Raw genomic sequence first — 26,814 nt, forward strand, 5'->3', positions numbered from 1 at the left:
GGCAGCAGTTACCCGCGCTGCAGACCCGCTCCACCGCCCCAAACCCGGCGTTTCCACAGCGGCTCCGAGCCTCTCCCCCCGACCCCGTCCCGCCGCTCCCGGCACCGAGGGGGCACTCACCCACCGCCAGCCCCGAAGGCACCGGCCGGTCACCGCTCTCGCCGGCAGCCCCAGCCTGACCCCGGCGGACCCGTCCTCTTCCTCCCCCCGCAGCGTGCGGGGAGCCGGTGGGAAGTGGAAGCGGAGCGGGGGAAGCCGGTGCCCAGCGGCGGACCCGGTGAAGGGGAGGGCAGAGGCCGGCAGGAAACGGGGGCCGGGGGGGGGACGGGACGAGGCGGCGCAGCCGGCGAACAAAAGGAGGCCCCTCCGCCGCGCCGCCAGCAGCTGGGCCGGGGCGCGGAGCAAGCGGCGGAGCGCGGGCTCGAACCCGCGGCCCCCGCCCGGCCCCGGGTAGGCGGCGGCAAGGGGGAAAACCCGGCGCGGAGCCCGCACGCACCCACACCCCCGCCCGCCACACAGCGTGAGCCCCGCACGCACCGGCCCGGCCCGGCGCCCCGCCTCCGCCCCGGGAGCCCGTGATTGATGGACGGCAGCGAGCGGGACACGCGGCCTCGACCCGTCCCGTCCATCCCAGCCCCACCGCGGGGCCGCGGCCGGGGATGGGGCAGTGCAGGGGATGCATCCCCACGCGCGGCGGAGACGGAGCTGCCTGGCCAGTGGCACTCCTTTACCTTCAGAGGCACTTCCAACACGAGGGTTGCGCCGCGGTGTAGTCAATTAGTAAGCCATTTTGTTTAAAGCCCTCTCTCCGACGTCTGCCCTACCCCCATCAGAGGCAGAAATTCATCCGCTCAGCAAAACCCGGCCCTTTTAATTGCTTTTAATTGGCCATTTTTTAAATAACAAGTCTTTATCTCTTACTACGCGTCTTCCTGCAAACCTGAGTCTCACAACGTCTCTTCACCACCACAGCCGTGACCTTTCAGCTGCCAGTACCCACTTCATTTCAGAGCAAAGCTGTGCTATTTCCCTTGCAGAACAGCACGCAAAACAAGTCATCTATGCAATCCATTACCTGAGGGCAACGGACTCTTTCTTCCCCTGCCAAGCAAATCTATTTCCTAGCCAGGCAGTAGTATTTTACCTATGAAATAAGGGTGTACACCTTCTCAGAGCTGGTTTTACAAAGCCAAGCTTAAGAAGAAAATAATCCAGGCTCACAGACCCAGTTAATGGCAGCAACACCCTCAAGTACTGTCTGCCAACTTAGTCTCTCCAGATGCTGCTAATTATTTGTAGATTTAGATTTTCCCTCTAGTTATCCATAGATTTTCCTACCAGGCTTTGTACTCCAGCACAAGAGTCCTTCAGGAGACAAAGATCCAACTTCCAAACCTATTCGGCTGCCTCGAAATAGGTCCCTAACCCCGGTAACGCCGCTGAAGCGGCCGATTAGTAATTCTAATGCCCCTGCCTCATTGCAAGGCTGCTCTGATCAATACAAACTGATCACAGCGCACTCGTGATACTCATCCTACAACAGCTTCTTAACCGGAGCCCAGGCTGCGAAGTCCCGTTTCAAGATCAGCTTTGTCACCAAGTAGCTGTGTGAGAGTGAGAGCTCCAAACCCACCAGAGCTGAGAGTCAACCCCCAAACCAGTACAAAGCAACCACACTGCATTTATCCTCACTGCCATTTTCTAATCGAATGAGGCCTGACACCTTGCAAATCACAGATGGGAACTTCAGCTCCGGTGTGTATTTAAATCACTGGTTTCTCCTAACAACTTCCAAAAGAGTTTTCCAGCAGCAAGTTAAATCGGGCCAAGTTCTATTTATCTGAAAAATGCGCTACTTGATGCTATTGGTTCCGAAACACCTTATCCCTTCAGGACAGAAGACCCAGCACTTGGATCACAAATCCCGACAGTCAGTATATAGGGGAAAAGCACTCTCAAATGACACTACAAAGTATCTATACAGAATGTCTTGTATCCCATAGGATGGGATTTGTTCAAGCAGCGCAGAACAGAGCACCCAGTACTTGGAACACAGCAAGGGAACTGCAGGGTATTCTTGAACCTCAGACACAGTCTTGCAAATCCAACGCAACCCAACTTTGGAATTCAGCAGCGTGGTGGATGGCAGCGAGATCATCCCAAGTCCTATCTGTTTTGATAACGGCATACTGGAGATTCTTGAATGAACACAACAGCTACAGCATTCAGTCAGCGACAGCAGAAACAACTGAACTTTCACTAATTGGCTTTCCTAGGAGGTACGGAGACCTGCCCCCATTTCAGAGACCGAAATAACAACCATGCACACAGTACAGCCTCGAGCTCCATTTTGCAACAGGGACTTTTCATCTTGCCTTTTGGAAACGGATTGCAAGAGATTAAAATCTTTTCTTGGTCACGAAACACACTGGTCACCACGTTCTACTTACAACAGCATTGCTTTTAATAGCGATACTAAAAGCATGCGTGTCTGAGAAAGGGGGGGAAGTGAGTTATACGTACACAGACCCATCAAGACTACTCGAGCAAAAGCTCCTCCACAAGCATTAGGCAAATAGACCCTGGAGAAGGAGACCTGAGAGTGGGCTTGAGCAGCAACTCGGTGCGTGACAGCTTTGGAACAAGTGCTACCAGAGCTCTCGCAACGCGGTGTGGTGTTCGCTCTGGTGTTACACAATGAAAATCCAGCTCAGTTCCACCGCCTGCAAAATCCAGCCCAGTTTTCCTGGCAGCCCCCATTTATCAAAACAAGCCTGTCATGTTGAGTACCATTAACAGATAATGAACCGAGACAAGGGATGCGGTCACAAGCACAGTGCTCTCCGCATGCTACAGGCCTAAGCACACAGCCAAGGGAGCTGGTATTTGTTATAAACATTATAATTAAATAGAACACCTAGCTGAAGAAACATTAAGGTCATGACAATAAACAGCAGAAGCTGGAAATGTGGGCAATAATAATAATAAGGCTTTGAGTTGCTATCAGTACTTGCTGACATTGCTTAAAGGCAGGTACACATGCATGCAGGTACACCCTTCTCACAGCTAAGGACAGCAAAGCACCCATTAACTCCCACGTTTGGGTTTTCAGGGCTCTCTGGGAACACTACAACACTGTGTGTCCTGTACCTACGCACTGCAGCTCGTGAAAGATGGAGCACTGAGGTGACAGCCAGCATATCATCAGAGGGCTGTAAAATGTGCTGCTTTCTAGACATGCTACTGGTAACAAACACGAGTAATTTGTTGCTTTGCACAAGAGTCCCCCCAATATTCATAGAGGATTAAACACAGGCATCCAAATCTGAGGAACATTAAACAGTTCTACTCCCCCCAAGCCACAAGATCTATCGATCACCAGCATCCTCCATTTCTTCTGACAGAATCAGCCATCAAGAAGGCATAAACATTTCACCCTCTAGAAAAACTGCTCCAAAGGAGCAATTTCAGGTCTCCCCGATATGTATACACTTGCAACACAGACTAACCGTAAACAGGCTTAATGAGATTATACACATTAAATGGGTAAATTAACTTCTTTTAAGAGACATCCAAGACAAGGAGGTCCCACAGACACTTCAAAGCAGCTCTGAAGTCAGGCACTTAACTCATCCAGTTCACTTTAAAAAGGCAGCTTCAAATACACCGCCTGGCTTGCACAAACTGTACCAGAAGCCTTTACCCTACCTTAAAGAACACATGGAGAGGTGAGCGTGCCAAGTGTTTTCTAAAAGCTAATACAACACGACTTCCCAGCTAAGGCAAGCAACAAGTGCAACGCATTAAACCCCTGCTAAGCTGAACCTATTTTTAAAAGGGGACTTAACACTGTCTTCAGTGGAGCTCTGAAATAAATCAAGCTCTCGCTTTGCATTTGGCATTGGGTAGGGGGGAGAGGAAGGGAGTAGGTTCACAGAGAGCAAGCTAATGGCTTAGTATCACCGCAGCGCTATTTTTCATGCGTGTCACTGAATTCCAGCCCTCATCACCAGTTTCCCTTTCACCCTCGGCACATAAATCCCCGGCCAGAACAACAGAGAGGGCTCCAGGAAAACAAAAACCCTCCAGCAGAACCAGTTCAAGCTGAAAATTAAGCTAGAAGATTCCCGAGGCCAACGGTCAAGTGAAGATTCCTCAGCACAGGAGAGGAAGTGTAGGCTGGGCTACCAGTGGGAAAGGTCACCTCCTAATTGCTCCCAACAGGAGCACGGAGTATTTGTTACCCTTTTCTGTTTGTTTTCAGTTGAACATCAAAGCTCCCAGGCTCTACCTATTCCAAACACAAGACCCTTGGGTCAGGTTGGAGGTGATGTTTGATTCCTTTGCAAAGAATGCTCTGGTTTATGAGCATAAACACAGCTGGAAGTAACTGATACCCAGCTCTTGACAAGACGGTTACCACTGTCTACACACAAGCTCCTTTAAAGCAGAGAAAGTCCTGTCTACACTTGCAGATCTGTGAGCACATGCGAGTACTCAACAGGGAACATGCACTGAGTTACGAGCAGCCTCTTGCTACAGCACTAATTCAGCCACAGCTTGCTCCACGGTTATACCAGGGTGCTTTTCCACACTACTACAATGTAATCTCAAAGAGGAAATTCAGTGCAATGTTATTATTGCTTCAACATAATCAAAAGGCCATTTCATTCCGTAATCCAAGCCAAAGGAGACTATAAGACTCCACATACAGTTAAACAGAGTCCTGGCCACTTCCTCTCCACCACGTTTACATATACAGCGGGCAGCACTTCTTATAAAATCAGCACATGTATAACTGCTGAAGTGTGGATCAACCATTTCCTTCCTCTCTCAATTCCCAAAAGGAATTTGTACCCTTTATACAGGCCATGAACCTTCAGAGGCTTGGGGTTTGTTGTTGGGCTGGAACTTTTGGGTTGGTTTCTCCTTGTTTTGATTGTTTTCTGTTTGGGGTAAGTGTTCTTTCCCCCCAAGCAGTACCTAACCTATAACCTGCTCAACTGAATTACATCACCATCATGCATTTCACGGTTCAAGAACTATGACTCCCTCTCCGTACTTATGTGTTATTATTGCTTCAACATAATCCACTCAAGCTTTAAGTCCCTACAGGTCACTATTGAAACCTGGCACCACATGAATGTTCTGGGAAAGGAGGATCCCATCAAGCAGAGGGAATACTGAGGAACCACAACCTGGTTTTAATCACCCCTGGCCCCAAGAATTTCAGGAGCCTTTGCTATACCTGTCACCAACAAGTCCTTTGGCACCCCGGTAAGGTCACACCTTGGGACCAAACTCCCCCGACAAGAGGCACAAGTCTCAAAGCCACGCACAAACACAGACAAAAATCCACCAAAGCAAACAAGTAAATCCCAAGACCTGTGCCCTGTTGTGCTTCCTACCTGTTCCAGGTAAAACCACAGGTTGCCTCAGGTTCCTTCTCAGCCTATCCAGATGATGCAGCCAAGCTATTACTGTAGGTCAGTGCATCATTCAGCTTAAGAATGGGGGGCAGAGACTTCAAGGGCAGAAAATGCTACGTAACTCCAGTCTGCGTGTCTTTGGAAGCAATCTGGTCAGTTATTTTTACACAGCATCTCGGATGCACACAGCATTTCTGTCACAGTAGGAAAGTAAAAACACTCCAGGTCGCTGTGAAGGGCAAGGCCATTCACATGCTAATGTGCGAAATCCCGGGACTTTATGGGAAGGCCCAGCTTAATAAGTGTTGGGTAGGAAAAATACACCCAGACCCAAACAGCTAGGGCCCAGCCACATAGGAGTTTGATCTCAAATCCCCATGCAATTAAGTGATGCTCGCAGCAGTGTCAGCCCATACCCTTCTCCTTATTCTTCCCCTCCAAATGCTGAAGACTCAGTTCTTCCAGCTATGTAAACCCTTGAAACCAGATTTCCTGGGGCCTAACAAAGAGCCCAAGAAAAAACAAGCATGAGGTATAGAAGGGGAGGCAGCATTTTCTATTTACAGTTATAGCTTTATTCAAGGACAGTGCTCTGCAATAGCTGCACCCCCGAAAAGACAGAATTCGGACAGAAATACAGTTTGCTTTTGAGAGGGGGGGAAGAAAAAAAGCAAGATTAACAAACTGAGAAATGGAGCAGCTTGGCAAGATGGTAAATTAAAGCTTTTATGTGAATAGGTATGTATGGAGTGTAATAAACTTGGCTGGGATATTGTGAACAAGCTTAACCAAGCAGTGAGACAAGTAACCTAAAACCCAGCCACAGCTTTCCTATCCGGAAATAAGACAAACCAGGCAGGGCAAATTTAAGTTAAAAAGTTCATGTCTGCTGTTCACAGAAATCACTTTCCCCCCACTCCCTGTATTTCTCCTCTGCTGTTTCCTCCTCTCCATAGGGAGAAATATTTGAATTGAAGAATGTTTTAGTAGAAAATCCCTGCCCTGGGAAACTCCACATTACAGAACGGTACATTGTAAGCCAAGGATATTACAGCAAAACCCAGTTGTGTCTGCCAGATTTTGTGCTATTTAATGTAAGACATCAACCTGTTCAGCAGCCTCTTGAACCGAACGACCACGCGACACACACTATTTATTTCAGAAGGTATTTCCTTAAACATAAGGCAAAAAAAATCCAAATATTTGTCAAGAAAAATGTCGTATTTAACAGGAAAATTTACGTATCTGAAAGTTTAATAAACGGATTAAAAAACCCCAAAGAAACCATTTGTTCTCAGCTGTACAAAAAAGGAGCCAAGGTAGAACTCTCAATAGTTAAATGAGGGGGATAAAGCTGAAGAAAAGGAGGGAAGGAAGAAGTAAGCAAACTGCCTATTTCAGACTCTATCAAAGCTATCATAAAACAAGGGAAACGTGCCTGCTCTCCCCTCCAGTTTCAACTGAAAGTAACTTTGGGAATGGAAAACTTGATACCTCCATCAACGGCCTGTGGTATGTTTAAACTATTATAATATAAAGCATGCTCATGCTCCCAGGCGAACGGAAACGACTGCCAAATGCTTCCTTTGCAATCCCCCTCCCAGAACAAGGCAGATTCTTTACCAAGAGATTTTCTCAACCCACCAAGTACAGAAGGAACAGATATGTGACGTTTGCAATGGATTTACAGCCTTTGACTGAAATCACAGTGGAGATGGGAAACGTGAGAACAGCTCACAGGGTTTTAGGGTAGTTATCACTTTCACATTCAAAGGCTTCAGAAACACAAGAGACTAAGTGACAATGACCACAGGATGTGCCCATACCTGCAATAATCTTTCCCTCCAGACAAGGAGATAAGCATTAAAACAGGAAGTTTCTGCTATAATCTTGAAACAGTGTTAACAGTCTGAAACCACACGTCTCCAGTTCAGTTATATGGCGAAGAAACTCCCAAAGCATCAAGTAAGATACCTCATGTATAAAACTCAGGCATTGCCCCACCATACCCCTCAAGAATCCCCCAGAACATGGGATAATGGGAAGGTTCTTCATTTATTCCTCTTCTTTTTGCTCCACAAATTCCTGAAGAGTAAGCAAACAAGACAACGTCCACCTCACAGGAAGAAATAGTGGTTTATGCCAAAAACTGATACTTTCCCACATACATGTATTTCCTAAGAATGTTAAAAGTATATACAGATATATCAAGGTAAGGATGGCAACCAAGTGTTAGGTGTGTATCTACCTTGCCCATGCTACAGTGTACCACACTTCAGAAACTATACCAGTTATCCTTCTGAGAAAGGTCTCTTTACACTTTGGAACACCTGACAGACACACTCTAAGCTATCATAGAATGGTTTGGGTTGGAAAGGACCTTAAGATCATCCAGTTCCAACGCCACTGCCATGGGCAGGGATACCTCACCCTAGACCCTGCTGCCCAAGGCTCTGTCCAACCTGGCCTTGACCACTGCCTGGGATGGAGAATTCACCACTTCTCTGGGCAACCCCTTCCAGTGCTTCACCACCCTCACAGTAAAGAACTCCTTTCCTTGTATCTAACCTGCACTTGCCCTGTTTTAGCTTCAACCCATTCCCCCCTGTCCTATCAATACAGGCCCCGATGAAACCCTTACATCACCCAAATTCCGTTAAGCAGTTTGCTGGACTCTGATTTCGATTTGGTTTTCAAACAGCTCGGGATTTACTGCTGCAGGAACACGTTTCACACAGCAGCCCCCAGCCGCCTACACGGGGCTTTTAGAGAACTAAGAGGAAGTGGCAGATGTTGTGATAGCTCCTATCAACCAATTAACAGCCCAAAAGGCCTTTCAAAAGGAGCCTCACAATATTTCTCACGCTGGAGATGAAGAGGTGGCAGTAGTTAAGCGTGGCTTACACTCGCTTATCAAACACTCACAAGAACGGATCCCGCTGTATGTTTTACCGTACATCAGCTCCGTGCCGCCTGTCAAAACAAGGGATGCTTTCTTATCGGCATTTAACATAAAAATCACATTCGGGGCTTAAAAATCCCATTCATGTGCCTGCGTTCTGATGCTGAACATCCTTCAAGTCTCTCAGGTTTCACATGTAATGCAGCTACCACAGAAACACGCAAGTTAACTCAGTGTTTTAGGAAGGCTATACTGGCTGTGCTCAAGTTTTCCTTTAGTAGCCTATTGGACACAGAACTTAACATAAAAGGCATCCCAGGTCTTCTATTTACTTGTTTCTTCCTGTGATATGGAGAGAAAACACAGTAATCTACACCAGCTAAGAGAGAACACCTTAAAATATATAATCCCCATCAGAACAAGGCAACCAAATAATTTCAGTGCAACACAGTAATGAGGATTTGTGAGAGTTACCTATGCAATTCCTTGACAGCGCTTGCAGAAAGCTGTAATACATCAGAGTACCATTCCTTCCCCCTGTAAATTGTGTTCCAGGCACTACATCCTTGATGAAGTCAACTGCCTGCGGATGGCAAATAAAGACCTAACTCAACCACACACACACACAGAGACAATTCCATAAAACAAACATGCATTTAAGGCAATATTTACGTGTTCTACGTTAAATACACAGGGAGAACAAACACCCCTGGACCAACGGCACGTACGGGTTTCAGACGATGCGAGGCCAGTTTCCAAAGTAACAATGAACAAGCAGCTTTCAAGCTTGCTGCACACAAACAGCAGAAACCTCCCTCAGCCAAAGGGCTCCAGAGTGACCCATGCCCATTGTGCTCAGGTGCCCAGCCAGGCTGCAGAATGCCATCTAGTGCCAGACTCCTCCAGCCACCGGATGAACCCACCAAAGCACTGCAACTTCAAGGTAAGCCACAAGGACCATGCAGAGACTTGACTCTGCAAACTTCTACCTTTTACTTCCTACTCTGTTTGGTCTATGAGCCATTGCCTCATTCTCTTCTGAGCACAGCATCAAGGCTTGGATGAGGAGACTGAGAGGAACCGCTGCATTCCCATGCTAATGTCTTACCAGAGAAAAGGAATATGTATTTACACCTTAAGTTCATTAATAACCCATTAATAACCCATTAATCAGACTCGTACAAAAGCTTGGCAGGCGGTTTCCTCATGAACTAAAATCTGCTTCATTGCTTTTCAGGATCTGAACATGCCAAGGGCGGCATATCGAGGGGAAAAAACAATTTAAAGGTCACACTTTGTTTCCATTTCCTTAATGCAGGCATTGTTAAGCAGTCACAGAACACACACTGGGTTATCCCCTGTGTTCCTGGCTCTAACCTCCAGTTACCAAGCGTCAGAGTGAAAGTTTTCAATTAGAATCCCAGCCTGGTTTGTATTGGAAGGGACCTTAAAGCTCATCCAGCTCCAACCCTGCCACAGGCAGAGACCCCTTCCACCAGAGCAACTCGCTCCAAGCCCCTGTGTCCAACCTGGCCTTGAACACTGCCAGGGATGGGGCAGCCACAGCTTCTCTGGGCACCCTGTGCCAGCGCTTCAGCACCCTCACAGGGAAGAGCTTCTGCCTGAGAGCTCATCTCAGTCTCCCCCCTGGCAGGTTAAAGCCATTCCCCTTGGCCTGTCCCTAACAGGCCCTTGTCCAAAGCCCCTCTCCAGATTTCTTGTAGTCATACAAATAACACATCAACAATAGCACATACACATGTAACTTCACGTTCATGTAACCATACACAGACAGGCAGCAAGAAGAGCTAGTACCATACCCCTGAACAGCCAGAAAGCTTGCACTGCACATGTCATAGAATTATAGAATAGTTAGGCTTGGAAAGGACCTTAAGATCATCCAGTTCCAACCCCCCTGCCATGGGCAGGGACACCTCACACTAAACCATATCACCCAAGGCTTTGTCCAGCCTGGCCTTGAACACTGCCAGGGATGGAGCATTCACAACCTCCCTGAGCAACCCATTCCAGTGCCTCACCACCCTAACAGGAAAGAATTTCCTCCTTATATCCAATCTAAACTTCCCCTGTTTCAGTTTGAACCTGTTATCCCTTGTCCCGTCACTACAGTCCCTAATGAAGAACGAACTTCCCTGAGGATGCCAGTGGGTAGTACAAGTCATGGCTGTAAAATATTTTAAGCATGGAATTCTCAGGAGTGAACAAACATGGATGAAAACACCAACTCCGAGCCTAGAGGCAGGTAACTCGAACCAAAGCCTGCATTTCCAGGCTCCTTTGTAAAGCACAGTTGTTAACAGTGGTTAAATATTAACGGGACATGCAATTTCAAGACAGCAACACGAAGTACACTCCCTACCCTCCCTTTACAGGCCTGTAAGCAATGACTGCTTGCTCCACTAGCCGGTTTACAGGATTACAAGACACCAATCCCAATCCCACCACCACCTGTTTTTCCAAAGGAGTGGGTAACATAATATGCTGTTTTCATTTCCTTTCTCAAGGAAATCCACACTTTGAGATACCAAGAACCAACTATGCAATAGATATTTTATATAAGGGGACCCCACGGGACAAATGAGGTCAAGAATAAGCCTGACAATCCTGTTAGATTCAGTTCGTGAAATGAATGGACAGAGCCTTTCATGGCTTCCACTACAAAGAAACCCATCATTAGAGCTCATTTTTGTTAGCTGATCCAAAGGCTGAAGATACATGTGCTTAAAAGGAAAGGCTGAAATCAAATAGCTCCTCCAAATATCATTGTATCCATTTCAGATTAAACCTTCCCCCTCCATCAGTCCAACTTAACGTTGGAAGCACTGTGTTTGGCTCGCTAGTTTCAGAGCCGGGGTGAGGGTGTTTGCTTTGTGGGTTTGGGGTTCTTTAAATAACCTTTAAGACGCCTCTCTGTTGATTAAACCATTTTCACCCTTCGATGAGTTGGATTCCTATTAGTTGACACCGCAGAGAGGACATTGATTTTTACTATAGGCAGGATCAAGAGAAGTAACAGCTTTTCCAATTAAACAACTGCTCACCACGTTAAGCAGAGAAGTACGTCCACAGCAATAATGTGCAAGTGTGCACAGCACTCCTCAATGCCAACAACAGCGAACGGACATGCCTGCAATAAATTCAACCTTTAACTTGAGAAAGGAGGAAACCTCCGTGTATTACAGGCAGTTCAGCTCCTGTTAACTCTGCTGATAAGAAGCTGTAACGCTGAGAAAGGCTCAAAATTACAGACAACTCATCTTCCAGCTCTGAATTACCGTCATTATGCCGCACAAATCACCACACCGGGCTTCAGCCTACTAAAATAGAACTCACAACCAGGAATGGTCTAGTGGGCTGCTTCTCCTCCTAAATGAGGCTTTTATACCAAACAAATCTACACAGTTCTGGTGTTATAGCCTTTCACAGAGTTCCACTGTAAATCAAATATCTTATTCCAGAGCCTGCAGCTATTCCCACATTTAATAACTGACATAGGAGACAAGTTTTAATCTCCATCAGGCTGAAACAATTACTATCCTCATAACCACTCAAGTCAGAGGTAAAAATTATGAGCTTTGTATTACCTGATTGTATATTCAGGGGGAAAGTGTTTCACTTCTCCAGGGGAAAAAGGCAAAGGATGTTCAGTGCAACATAAAGGGCGCTCTGAACAATCACACTGCCTGCTTTTGCAGGTATCAGAAAGCCCATGCACTCCAAGCTCCCAAGACAAGGCTTCCTTTGAAGCTGTAAAAGAAATGCATCATCTTGCCACAGAGCAGCAAAACAAGAAGAGCAATGTGAACAGACACTACATTTGGAGATGTAAATGCTCTCTGACCAAGAGCTTCCGCTACAGCTTTAGCTAAGACCTTCAACAACGGAGGGGCTTTAGTCATTAGGTAAACAGTTCTTATGCTCAGAGGAAAATCTATTAAAGAGCGACCTGAATTCAGTGACCTGGAAGTCTGCTCTGTACCTATGCAGCTATTGCCAATGCTGCGCTTTCAGGTTTGACAATGCTTGTTGAAAACAGTTCATCTCTGCCTTTAGGAAGTTAGCCTAACAGCAATACCCAGGCTGCCCTAAAACACTGCCAGCACTTCTAATACTCTACCTTGGTCACATAGAGCTGATCCCTGGATATATAACCTACAGCAGCTGGCAAAACTGAAAGGAATCCGATATGGAATCTACTATCCTACGCTCAGTCCAACACCAAGAAGCCATGACCCGTTAGCACTTTGAGGCTTTACAATGTCTGAGCAGGAAATGCCCTCCCAAGGAGAGTTATTCAGTTCTTTGGGAAAGGACTGCAAGCCTATGTAAATGTAAGAAAAAGAAGGAAGTGTTATAGGGACAGTTATAAACAACGGGGGGGGGGGGGGGGGGGGGGGGAAGATCCCTCCATGAAATCTCAGTGTGGAATTTGTACATTATTACACGTTTTACTACCAGTTATTACTAGCTGCTAGACAGGAATATTAAAAATCACAGCAGGTCAAGAAACTGCTTCTTTCTCTTTGAATATATTGAGGCAAAAATGCAGTATTTTCCTTCTTGTCCAAGGCAGTGAGAAAACGCCATCAAGTTAGAACCACTCATCCTTTTATTTATGCTCTATAAAGGCCTGCAAAGCTACTTCAAACACCCAAATTATTTAAGTCAGCATGAAAGCAGCAGATAGGATGCTTGAGCTCAGAGTGCTTTGCAGAGCTTGTGAAAGAATCCCCCCAGAGCTAAATAATTAAGACGCATCTTCCAGATGAATTCCCCAGGCCACACCAATATTCATGTTTCCAATACACGGAGAGGCCATGTGGCTGGTGAGGAGACAGGAGGAATGCATAGCAATGGTTATTGCTTTCCTTCAGCAAAGCATCATTCGTGCATGTTAAAGACCGAGAAGGGGATGCTCTCTTGATTTAGAACGCCCTCTAGAGCCAGCTCCCTATTAATAACATGGAACATTAATAACATGAACACCCTCAAGCACGTAGAGAATTCATACCAGTGGTAGCTGCAGGTTTCTAAAGAACTGGTAGTATTTTACACCAAAGCTGAGAACAGGCCCATTATGTATCAGTAAATGCACTGACTCTTTCAGACAACTGGGGATCACCAAATCTCAGGCTGGTTTGTGTTGGAAGGGGCCTTAAAGCTCATCCAGCTCCAACCCCTGCCACTGGCAGGGACCCCTTCCACTAGAGCAGCTTGCTCCAAGCCCCTGTGTCCAACCTGGCCTTGAACACTGCCAGGGATGGGGCAGCCACAGCTTCTCTGGGCACCCTGTGCCAGCGCCTCAGCACCCTCACAGGGAAGAGCTTCTGCCTGAGAGCTCATCTCAGTCTCCCCTCAGGCAGGTTAAAGCCATTCCCCTTGGCCTGTCCCTACAGGCCCTTGTAAAATGTTCGTGTTGAACAACCACCCCCATATTCCAGCAGGATGGCCGTAACTTGGTGATAAGTCTACAGCTAAACTTCCTCCAAGATTCATTTACAACAGAGTGCTGCTTTTCCTACACACAGTGCCGCTTTTCTAGGAGTACAGCATCCACAGGTTAAATTTTACACCTGTACAAATTCAGTTTCCCTATAATAAGTGTTATAAAGAGTACACGGTCTTTTAAACATTGCTAAACACCAACAGACACCGTGCTGTAAAGCTTCTTGATCACTCCGCATGTGCACTTACACCTTTTCTTCTCTAAAAAGGCAAAAGAAAAGAACCCCAAAGCATTGAAAGCAGACTGCAGAAATGAATCACGTCTTTTTGGTTTAATCCTCCAAATTAAGCAGACTCAACTGGTGACTGAGAACCGTGATCAAGTCATACACTGCAAGCAATTTCTAGTGAGCTGTGAAGGCAGTTTAAGTTCCTAAGCAAGGAAGAAGGTGTTGACTTCACACCTACGACCCCATCTCCATTCTGCAGGCTGAGGGCCACGTTTTCTAGAGCAGAAAAGCAAGTAAACGTACCAGGTCATGCTCAAGCTTTACTCACATCTCATACTGGAGATCTATCTTCTGCTTCAGAAAATCTATGATTATCCTTCTAATCTTTCTTGAAGAGGACATTCATCCTTCATCTATGGGGATACAGGAAGATCACGAGGACCCCGCAGCAACTGTAAGAACTCTGAGGACTGTGAGAATTCAGGGTTATCTTCAACCAACCCTTTCCTTTAACGTAAATCACAGGAGCAATGAGGAGTGAAACCAACAGTGGGTTTTATTTTTACATGAGCTCAAAGCCAAAGAGGCAGAAGAAAATCGTTTGTCTCTCCAACACGCTAAATCCCTGCCAGCAAAATGAAAAGATTGGGGAAAAGAAGTCAGAAAGGGGGCTTGCAATACGAACAGACAGGAAACCGAGCCTACAATAAGCTTCCATCACAAGTTATCTTCCATAGAGATACTTGTTGCAAGAGAAATGTTCAAAATAACAGCTGCTCTTGCAATTGCCTAACAGATACGAGTCCAAAACTCGACTCCACAGCCTCAAGAGCTATTTCACAGCTAGCACAACCAGGCTAGGCTACCTAGACTGCAGGCACATCATTGAAACCCTTGCATGTTCAGTGTATTTAAAGACTTAAAGCTGCATCTTCCTTGTAAACTCTACATGTGAGTCTTTTTCTTGGTTTTAATCCGTATATCAGAATTGCATCCTTTTTACAAACAGAAACATACATCCATGTGGGTCTCCATCATATACACTAAAAGCAGTTCTCTACACTTGTTATCATCACGTTCCCAAGCCTTAAATATAATCATTCTGACTGTAATCTTTAGCCATACCCTGATGAAATAAGTACCAAACTATGTAAAACATTGCTAGATTAATATCATTTGCAACTTAGTGGGTTTTGAGACACAAAAGGTGTTATATCACAGCTTTTAAGGTCATACACAGCTAACACATCTACCAGACTTTGTTTTCACAGCTTTATACTTCTACATGTACAAAGTCTGCAGTTTTATAGTGGCTGCCTGTCTAAGAAGCAATTTGGAGTTTTAAGCTCATGCCTTCATCCATGTTTATGTACCTTTGAACATGGAAATGAACAAATAATTGAGAACAGCAGCTGAAAATAGCATCTACCGTAAGAGCTTTTGATAGCTATGAATCTTCACTACATCTCTGCCTACAGATTCCTGTTTCCAGAAGGATCAATAGCCTGACCACTGTTTCAGCACAACCCATTCTTTCTGTAGAACCACTACTGCTCCCTTTTCAGAATCAGAGCAAACTGCTGTGCACCTAAAAGATTACTACCTGCAATTCAACTGACAGCTGAGTAATCTCAGTGGCTTTCCCCTCTTCCACTGAAGAGCATTTCCTCAGACCTCATTTCCCTTTCACTTGACCAAAATAGAAAGATTAAGGTAAGCCATTTACAGCAAGGAAAACTAAACCCTGTTATGTGTTCATTTTAACCAGCTCCATTGAATTTAAAAACACTGAAATTAAGCCATGGCTTTCAGCAGCAACATTTATGCCTCCCACAGCTGAAGTCTCTGCATTTTCTCCTTCCCTTCTATTAATGTGTTTATCCATCCATAATTCCATTAGTATTATGTAACAGACAATCTTCTTAAGCATTTTATCATTACCTCGCACCAACAGTAACCCACTGCACATATATACTTTGACTGTGAAACCGTTCCTCTTTCTAGACTTTGCTGGTACATAAGTAATTGATGTAGAACCAAACTGACACCGTCAGCTATGGAGCAGATCTGCCTGTATCCTTAGCCAAGCCTGGACAAACCAGCATCCCTGGCCAATGCCATCTTTCCCTCATACACACTCACACCATAGTTACATTAATGTATTATAACAATTGTGGTTCTTCCTTTAAGAAGAAAGCATCTCACAAATACATTTAGTGTTCACCAACCAGCGACCTCTCCTGATTACTCAACACAGTAAATACTATTTCCAGTTATGTCTGTAATTTGACATTAATTCCTTAATCTTCTTAAGTCAGGGCAAGCTTGTAGATCATTACAGGGTTATTTAGAAGAGCACATTTCAAGCATTACATGAAATGCACATTTTTATTACGGAAATAAGTTACGTTTTGAATCTTGTCATTCACACACCTGAAAATAAATCAATCTCCTTTGCGGAGCAATGAAGAGATACACTATGAACTATTATTGCTATGTAATCCTCTTTTGTGCAGTACAGTATCTGCTAACAAGATTGTGTAGCTTTCACATTGGATCAGCAAGACTGTGACCTTTCCTGACAGTGACTCTAACTAATATTAATGCAAGAGAGATGACCGGTGCAATCTTCCACATTAATGCTCTCCCATACAGATAGCACACGGATTAGCTGCCACTGCCTGTCACCACTTGTTTCTTGCTTGCATCAGAAGTACACTCATCACTCCCAGCAATTTATACTGCCTGTGCAACAGCTGCAAAGAACACAAACAGCAGGTTTCACCAGGAAAAACACCCTTTCTTTGGTACTCCTTGTTGTGCCATCTCTATTTAGAGGACGGAGCAAACAGGGTCTTTACTAGGTGTTTTTTAACTACTGATGGGGACTTGGGCCATTCTTTGCAGGACCACTTCTGATTACATCAGTGCTCTTTAGACACATGCAGTTAGTGGAAGAAACTCCCTCCAGCAAAAACATTTCAACACTGGGTAGCTGCTACCAGCATTAGAAGGAATGCATTAACCACTTCAACTCAAAGCTAAAAGCCCCTGAATATATACACGCAAGAATAAAACAGGAATAACCCCTTGTAGTTGCATACAAAGCGCAAAGTAAACTGGACATGCAAATCTGAAAGAACTTAAGCATTAGGAAATATGGCTTGGTCTTGTCAGCCTTTACATGTTCAAAAGATACAGGAGATAAGCTGTTACCTTCGATAACTTTAAAGAGCTTTTGAAAGTTAAAACCCCACCTAAATGGCACTGTGACCAGCAGAACGTGGCATGCAGAGGAAGGGATGGAGCTGAAACAGATTAAACATTCAGCTTATCTATGTGGACAAACTGTTTGGAGTAACAGTGGAATAGCATGCAGATTGTTTTTTAAAGGCATCTAAGAATATCAATTACCTTAATCTAGTCCCGAATGGATTAGTTTAACATGACGTGAAGCACCCTTGGTAAGGAATTCACATCTGACAGGATAATACTGCAGTCTCAATCCACACTTCAGCTGGGTTTACTGAAGTTTTTTTCCCCAGGTAATAACACTTAAAGGGATAAAGAAAGAGGAGGGAAGGAAAGCACCCTACTCTTGTGATCACCCAGTACACCTAAGGGCAAAGGCAGCATGCCTTGACCACTGCCAGCTTTAGGCCATGGAACACTGATTCTGACTGTATCCCTGACTTTAACCAAAATCTGAAAGCCAAAGCAGCCCACCCCTCCCTCCAACAGGTATCTCTAGGCACCTGCTGTGATCCAAACTATGTGCACTTGTCAAGTCCACTACCCTCTCCCCAAATAACAAAACACCGAGTACCACAGGACAGAAGCAGCACAGCGTAGTAACCAGTCTCCTGCATCCACCGCATGCACGTCTTCCCTCGTTACACAGCAAGGTCTTCAGCCATGCCAATACACGCTTCCTGCTCGTGGTTAAGTTCAAGTCAGGGGTTGTAGTTAAGTCAAGAAAAATGAGCTTAGAAATAGCTTTACAAAAGTCACCTAGGCAGGGTCAGCTGCTGAACTAAGCGGCACTGAAACTCATACCGCTACCCCGGGGAGAGAAAGAAACCTCAACCCACAAGTGCAAGGAGGAAGAGTGAGAAGACACGCACTAACCAAAAACACTTCCTCCTAAATAGATTCAACATTCCCCAGTTACATCCAAGAAAGAGAGGACTCACTGGCTGGCACATGCCAGGGTGCTTAAAGCCTGATTTGCATGCAAGAGTCTAAAGCAATATGAATTACCTGCCCTGAGTTTAGCAAGCAATTCTGCAATGTTTCCAGACCAGGCTTCATTCTGATGCAGATTAGAGTATTTCACTTGTTCATACACTAGCTGCTGAAACTAGTTGATGTAGAAAACAGGAGATGAAACAGCAGCTACATCTATCAGCAAAACATTTTTTGCTAGGTTTACAATCACATCGCATTTTGTAATTCAATTGCTAATGTTGCAGAACCCAGTTTTAGTCGAATATACATGTAATTACATTCATCAATTAGCCTCTAATTGCATTTTGCTATTTTTGAGTCCTAAGACTCTGCTGGGCATATTGAAAAGCTGCTATTCCCTAGGTTTGGTTCTTGGGGTGGGGAGGATATCAGTGCTACACTACAAAAGAGGCTGAATTTGGTTTAAGCATCATTCTGTTCCCAAATTAAGGTCTACCTGGAATAAAGGACTTGATCCTCAGTGTAGTGTTCTATCTGTCACGATGGGACAGAACTGCCTATGACTGGTCACAGCGTGAACAACTTGAAAGAGAAAAATGATGAAAATACTACACTATAACACTGTAGTTTACAAATACTTACTCTGAAAGCTGAAGTGAGATGCTTAAACTGCTCTTATTGCCTCGAAGATTTCTTCCCAAATGATTGCAGTCATTTCCAGGGGAGATAACGTACCAAAAACAAAGGAAATCCTATTTTTAAGTTCCATTTGCACTTTGTGCTCCTCTAGAGGCAAGTATAACATTTCAGTACCTTTTCCTTCAAAACACCAACAGAAAGACTACACAATGAGGACTGTCTTGCTTCAGGATTTTGCCTAAGGACTCAAGACACATAAACAGTTATGAAAACAAACTCCTCAAGTCTGAGCTAAGGAGGAAATGGGGTTTTGTTGTCACAGAAAACCGGAACCTAAAAGCAAATAGCCAGCCAGGCACCGACTGTAAACTTCCTCTCTGTAGTACGTACTTAGACAACTTGTATTTTCAGTATCAGTACCAGGTGGGTCCATGAAACAAGGAACTTGATTTTGCCAGACCTCCCCATATCTACAACTAAACCAGAGGGTTTGTTTCTCTGGGAAGGGCTTTGTGTCTAAAACTAAAGATCAGATATCTCATAGTGGGATATTCCGCACATTACCTCCAAGAGTCAGGAACGCACCAGTATTGCGTGACTATAAACCCGTAACCCATGTTTGAAGTAGCACAGTTAAGTAAAAGAATTATTCTAGTGAGTTACAGCCTGGCATTACACATAACCAAAAGAAACCCCTGTCCTTTCTCTGAATTGGTGTCATCCTTAAAGCTGCATTACTTACCCAGACCCTGCTACCGGTGCAAGATGGTTTGATGCACTCCAGAAGCATTTTACCTTAAGCAAGCAGTAGCACCCATTTCAAGAGCAGGTACTTCTCAACCACTGTAGCTTTGGTCTGCTGTGTCCTGAACTGCTATTGGAGTCCTGTAGAACTGATTCCCTAAACAGAGAGCCTTAAAGTTGGCAGAGAACAAAGTCATGCAGGAATATTTATACAAACTTCCTTCCCCAAAACAATCACAACTACTGTTGATATAGTAAATTACCGTGGCCAATGCCTCATCCACAGAAATTCTGCTTTAAATGATGAGCAAGCAGTAACTGTAGCCCAGAAAAAGAAATTTCAACTCTATGTGCCAATTTTGGTTAAGAACCCAATAACTTTGGTGTTTCAGTTGATTAGGATCCAACCCAAGTGGATTTGCTGCGATTTACATTTCTCTAACTGTGGACATCAAATGAAGGGTGATCAATACCACCAACTAAGAGATTTATTTTTGTTCTAGCAGACACCCCACAAGAAATCCGAGTTATTACTTAAGGCAGCAAATGAGCCAGGATGCTTTCAGCTGCGGTTATAACCGACAAACCCTTAGTCCTCGCTTAGCATGCACATCTCTGCCTTTATTTCCCCGTTTGTCTCACAGCTTATTAAGTTTTGCTAACAAAAGCAGCCGTGCTCTCGCCAACAGATTATTCCATTTTAATATCCCACTTCATTTTTTAAACATCAGCGTAACCTCCATAAATAAAAGACGTGAGCTGCAAGTGTCTTCTCCCAATTGCAGGGCAAATTTCCTTTGTATCAGCTGCAGACACGCCAGAATTGCAGGGTCGTGTTTTCATCTACCATGACAGCTGAGGTTGTGTAGATACCAAATACACAGTAAATGCAGCAAGCGTTTCTTTTAATAAACTGCCACCGAAAAAAGTATGAGAAGGGGGGGGGGGAAGTGATTCCAGCTGAGGACATATTGATGGGTACAAAATCCTTGAGGCATTATGCAGCTCACACAGGCTCATGGATCAGTATTATTGCAGCAACCAGTAGCCGTCAAAGCCAATTACCCCGGGGACTTTGCTACGTGAGGACCGGGTTCTGTGGATGCCTGCTGCAAGCGGCAGCGGTGGAGAGAGGAGGGAGTGCTGAAAACCTGTCACAGCCAATTACTGCCAATGTTTTATTTATGTCAGGATACACCTGATCAGTGAACAATAAAGCCATTTTAGAGAAGATGATTACAAAAACAGAATGCAAAATGGCAACAACAGGCAGGAAAGAGCCCGGTTATAAACACGGCACGTACGCTTGCCACATAGGAACATGGCAAATAAATCCTCGCCGCCGAAGCGGTGACACACAGGGGTTTTAAAGCCTTTGACTTCAAGTGTAGACTGCTTTTTTTTCCCCTCCCAATGCCCTGACAAAAGGCTGCTTTGTGTGTAAGTCGGTTTAGAGACAGGAAGATGCAAGCCAGGCTGCTACAATGGATTGGAGGAGGTGTATTTTATATGGGAGGAAACCAGAAAGGGGGGGAAATGAGGGGAGTGGAAAGCACTGACACGATAAAGAGATAATGTCCACAGAACATTTTTTATGCAATACCAGCCTTTATTGCAATTGCCCAAACTCAGCTGACAAAGAAAAAGGTTATCTACTGGAAAAACACAGAAATTAGAGCATCCTCCAAGGCTCCAGAACCTGCTTTGTACTTAGCTGTCTTCAGCTTCTGCATGTTAAAATCTAACAGATTTGAGCTTAAATCTGCCCTTTGGCCACAGGACCCAACATCAAATCCCAAATAAACACTGGGGCTTTTCCACAGATGTACAAACCATGCCTAGCTTTATTCATGGCAATTTTCACCTCCCTGCTTTCAAGAAGAGGGCATTGTACGACACTGTTCTAAATGAAGAGATCAGCTGGAGCCCTGTCAGGCAAATATGCTGGGGGGGAAATCCTTGAAGCAGAATTGACCTCCCAGTATAAGTTCTATCAGCCACTGGGATGCAAGCTGGCACACTTCTAAACGATTCCCTTCCATTATTTTACTGCCTTCAGTTCCAATTGCCAACATTTCCTATCCTCTCTCTTAAAGGATGTACCATGACTCCCTCCCCAAAGCCCCTGGAGATGCAGAGATTTAGCGACTACAGCAACCACTGCTCTGAGAATGTGATTTCCCTAAGTCCCCTTTGAAAAACAACAAGCCATTGTTTGTAGAGACAAACACTGTCTATACAATTTCTTTCTTAAGTACACCCTCTCTTAACTTCACCCTTTCCAAGGACTAGATCCAAACAGCAATACTCACTATGCTGTAAACCAGTTTCAAACCTATAGAGCAACAGCAATACACATAATGTAAGTTAAAAAACACAACAACAGTGGAGGGAAACATCTATGTTTCTTAAGCCTCAATGTTGAAAATCACTTAGCATAATCTAATAATCTAATCTACTACACTGACGAGCTACCACAATAGTGGCTGCTGCTTCTGTTTACTCTTCAGAGTACAACAGTTCAACCCAGGGCCTTAAAATAACTTTGGCCCACATATGTACAGAATTAAAGGAAATCCAAGGCACTATTTATCATACAAAAGGCTCCTATCTCAACAAACACTGCAAATACGTTAACCCTGCTCATCACCAGGCTCCAATGGTATTTACTCACTAGAAAGACAGAACCTGAACGTCTCTGACTTAGACTATGCCAATATTGTGCAAGTATTATTTTCAAGTTAATTTACAAGGAAGAGTTCACTAAAGCTGACTAACCTGTATGCCCCTACGAACTAAAAGGCACAGAACACAGAAAGGGTATGAAAACCCCACACACCATAGACTGCAATAGCTTCCCAGTTACCCTACAGCTCCAAGCAGGGAACAGAACTTAAGGCTAAGCTCATAACATCTTTCTCATTAGACTCACTTGCTTGATTCCTCCTGCCACAGGGGATTTTGGCTACCCAAAAGGCTCAGCAACATCCCAACTGCAGTGAGGACGAAGAGACAGTTACACATCACAGCATTCAGAAGTTGAATACAATTCAAGGGTCACGCTGGCTATCTCTACCTGTTGCAGCAGTCATTGTGAAGACATAGGAAGCCCAAAGATACAGGAACAAAAAGCAGCAAGACTACATAGACCTCCTTAAATGGTATCAACACAGCAATACACAGGAGTATTTGGGTATGGCCTTCCCTGCAAGGAGAATGCAAAGAGTGGAAATAATAGGCATTTCAGACCTGAAAGGAAAGCGTGAAAGGAATGGCTGTTAAGTGCCAAGCTGAGCATTAGACACTTGGATTCTCCCCTCCCTTTCACATATGGTATATGCAATATTCTGCAAATGGTCGTTTTGCTCACAGGTTGGACACTGTGCAAGTACAGCTGCAGAATAAAAAGGCATTTGAAGACAAAAATATACCCTCTGTGTCTGCTCTGGATATATCCTTTAAAATGATCTTGCCTGGCTATTAGGAAGAGAGACAGAGCTATCTGCCAATACTTTTCATCTTTATTCTCTTCTCTCCAAATACACGCCTTGGAATTTCATATAACTGTATCACCATCACCCAGTGTATTTATGTATGTGATGCTGGAAATATATTTCATCAAGGCAATATTACACACTGTAGTGTGCAAGCCCCTGAAATTCCCTAGAGAATTGGTTTAGGCTTTAATACCTGACAGGGACACCCCTCCCCTAAAAAAAAATAATATACATAAAATCAGAAATATATTAGATCTAGCAGCGTATTTTACAATGGAGTTGCACAGTATATGCATTCTATCACTCTATTTCCCAGAAGATTCATTACAGATACATTAGAAAGTCAAATCAGGCAATTCTGCAGTCTGGTGAAAGCGAGCATATGAAAGCAGGTTAATACAAAAGGATTTCATTTTAAATAGAGGACATTTAGGACTTTTAAAAGCAACACGACGATAAAAATTTCAGGCTGTTTGTTCTGGCTTCAGAGCATGCTTTTCAAGTCTTGTTTCAACGAGGAAGCTGATTTTCTAAGGGAAGAGGGAGGGGATGCGGGATCTCCAAGGTTTGCCATCTTAATTACCCTACTGCTTCCACAGCTTGCTACGAATCACACTGCAGACACGCTTCTCCTCTCAACAGGCAGGGTAGAGTCTGTATGAACCCCTTGCAGCAAAAACCCTAAATGCATTAGTTAGCATTCGCGGAGGCTGTGCTACACACTAACAAATCACTGGGGATGGCATTTTAGACAAAGGTATTATTAAGTACAAGACACAACCCATTTGGAGTTTTCTGCTTACAACAGAAGTATTATATATAATTACTATCATTTATAACCCTGCCTCCATTTCAGCAAGTAAAATGCAGATGGGGAATGTAATTACTTACTGAACTAATAATGCAAGCACTGATTGACAGAATGATAGAAAAAACTTGTTCAAAGCAGTATTAACTTCAAAGTATAAGCTTATCTGAATGAAGCCAGCTAATTTTAGAGCAATTCTCTACTATAAGCAGTACACCTACAAACACACAAGTCATATACACACACAGCTACAAGCACCACCAAAAACCACCCCAAAACCCAAAACCCACAGAACACACAAAGCGGTTGTCAACAGCACTGGCAGCATTGAAGATGAACTTCATGCACCTCTGCATGTTTAATACATAACTAAATGCAGTCAAAACATCTGGTGCCTTATTGATGGTTAGCATGCTAAAGGGAATTTGACATTTCACAGGAACTCAGTTACCCTGCTTACACCCTACATTTACAAAGTGGAAGACCTGCATTTGTTTCTGATTTCCCATGTTTTTGGAAAGCTTGCATTGTGTGGATAACTGAGACATCATGCAAAGGCAGCTGCCTGTATTTAGGTACTCTTATTCCTAAACAGCATTTAGAGCACATAAAATCTTTGCATGTTTTATAAGGAGGGGGACAGGGAAGGGAGCTCTTAATTTTCTCTCACTCATCCCACCAACAGGCTTTACAGGAGAAAAGCAATATTTATTATTATTGCATGAATATTCACTGCGCTATTTGAATGCATTTGATTAGGTCTGTTACATTCACCATCTCTTAAATGATTCTGAGATAAACCAGAGTCCCACAAGTACTCAGAGCCCAGCATGCTTACCTGTTATTGTCTTAATCTGAAACAGGGAGGGGGGTTGCTAATCAAGTCATGTTCTCATATCATATCTAGTATGAGGCATCCCTGCGGCACAGCAGGGAAGGTGGAGCTAGATGATCTTAAGGTCCTTTTCTAACGCAAACCATTCTATGATCTATCTCCACTTGATCCTAATAGAAGCAAAATACCATCAACTGCTACACTGGACTGCTGGAAGAAATTGAGCTGGTATTTCTGGCCCTCATCTTGCAAAGGAATCAGCTTGCCCAGTTGACTACTAACACTCAGCTGCTCCTACAACCTGGAAAATTAAATGGAAAGCATTTTATGTCAGCCGCTTGACAGGGTGAAGCAGATATACCAAAACTGGCAAATGACTATTACTCTGACCACAAAAAGTGTATGGAAAAACCAGGGTTATCCTCTTCCCCAATCCCGGATAGAAAGAGCAAGAATTCAAGCAGCACAAACTATGTTATTTCTTTTATTCTCTACTCAACCCAATGCCACTGAAATTCAAGATCATTTTCATAGCATTTTGCCCCATTTGAAGAGTGGGGATCACAAGGAGGGGAAATACAGGTACAGGGCGTCATGGTTTAAGCCCACTGTTACAGCTGAACCAAGGACACAGGGTTATGAGACTCCTAAGCAGAGACTGGAAAATGACTCCCACCTCTGTCACAGCACTACTATAGCAAGCCACACAATGAGGTATCATGAAGGCTCTTTCAATGTCTGTGCAAGATAATGCTGTATATCAGGAATAAATACACTGCAGTCGAACTAGAGAACCGTGTTTCCCTTTAATTTCTCACATCTTGACTCAAGAGCTGTACAAAAAGTTATTAAAATTAATGGAAACTATCATAACTCTGTCTATTTTATGACTGGTAATATTCCTTCTAAAATATTAGTCCCCTTGGCTGAACCAGCACGTCTGTTTGAAAGTTGCCTTTGAAGATCAGAAACTCTTTAGCATAAAAAGTGAAACATGCAATCATGTTAATGTGACAAGGTAAAGGGAGGAAAAAAAAAGAATCACTTCAGCTCAGCGTTTCTGAAACTCAAGCTATTCTTTCATTTCGAAAAGGCATGTTCCTTCCCTGGTTCCCACTGCTATAACTGAAGGGAGGCTGTAACAAAGGCTTTTGGTCCTCTGAGCATTTCAGAAACAGAGCAAAGTATCACACTTGGCATGTTCCCTAAGTAAACACTTCCCATCCTAAACTGAATTAGTAGGTCAGAATCAATTGCTGAAGCACAAACCCCAGTGAGCCAGCCAATACTCATTTTTCCTTGTTTGCACAACACATACCACAATCTATATGCATATATATACATACATGAAGGAGGCAAGAGCACACATGTATTTCATAAACAAGAAATTCAAGCTGGAATCTCTCACTGTTCCTTCTGAGGTTTAAGTGAGCTTCGTGCCAAGCCAAAACACTGTATTATCCAGCACTGTTTCATCAAAAGCAAATCCAGCATCCACACATCTCCAGGTTTTGCACCAAAAAGAATAAACCCAGAACTCCATGAGTTGGCAGAAGTATCAGTTTTCCAATATTCCAGTTCAGTTTATGATAACACTTCCGGCCTGTGATTGTGGATCATTTGTTAGGCTTTCATCTGCTTTGCACCAGGAAAAACAGGTACTGCACTTGAAAGACTGAGAACAGCCCGTTTCTCACCGCTCCCTACTCACCACTGTGTTCTTACTAAGTAATCCATGATACCACTACTGGTGCTAACTATGAATACCTCTGCAGTCACTAACAGGCTCTAGATTGCAGAGCTCTAGTATAGCACATGTGCAGGGCTGAGCAGCACTCTGAGAACTCCATACTTTTCAGAGTCATCCTGTGGGCCAGACTAAATGGCAAAATTCAATGAATGAAAAGACACTGATATATACTGATATAACCCTGTTTGTCTGAAGTTCTCTTTTACAGAGCTATTCCCTTTGAAATCACAAGTTCTACTTCGATACCGACGTTCATCTTTCTCCAGGACACGCGCATTTTCCAGACGCACAAATCGACACACACCAAATCTGAAGTCACAAAATAA

General features: G+C 44.1%; 1 protein-coding gene across 7 annotated transcripts in view; it reads right to left on the bottom strand.

Annotated features, from left to right (window-relative positions):
* RERE (arginine-glutamic acid dipeptide repeats) overlaps window positions 1–26,814 on the bottom strand; it is a 222,245-nt gene that overhangs the window by 175,409 nt on the left and 20,022 nt on the right. Inside the window, exon 1 of one of the 7 annotated variants that reach the window (XM_062604081.1) lies at window positions 121–139. The exons of the other annotated variants lie outside the window; for them this stretch is intronic. The gene's annotated coding sequence lies outside the window, so the exon portion shown is untranslated. Of the gene's footprint in view, window positions 1–120; window positions 140–26,814 lie in introns of those variants that run through there. 7 annotated transcript variants of the gene reach the window in all.

This window comes from Pezoporus occidentalis, unplaced genomic scaffold (genome assembly GCF_034315485.1).
Source record: "Pezoporus occidentalis ecotype Australia unplaced genomic scaffold, CSIRO_AGI_Poc_V1 ctg119, whole genome shotgun sequence".
Lineage (NCBI taxonomy): Eukaryota > Metazoa > Chordata > Aves > Psittaciformes > Psittacidae > Pezoporus > Pezoporus occidentalis.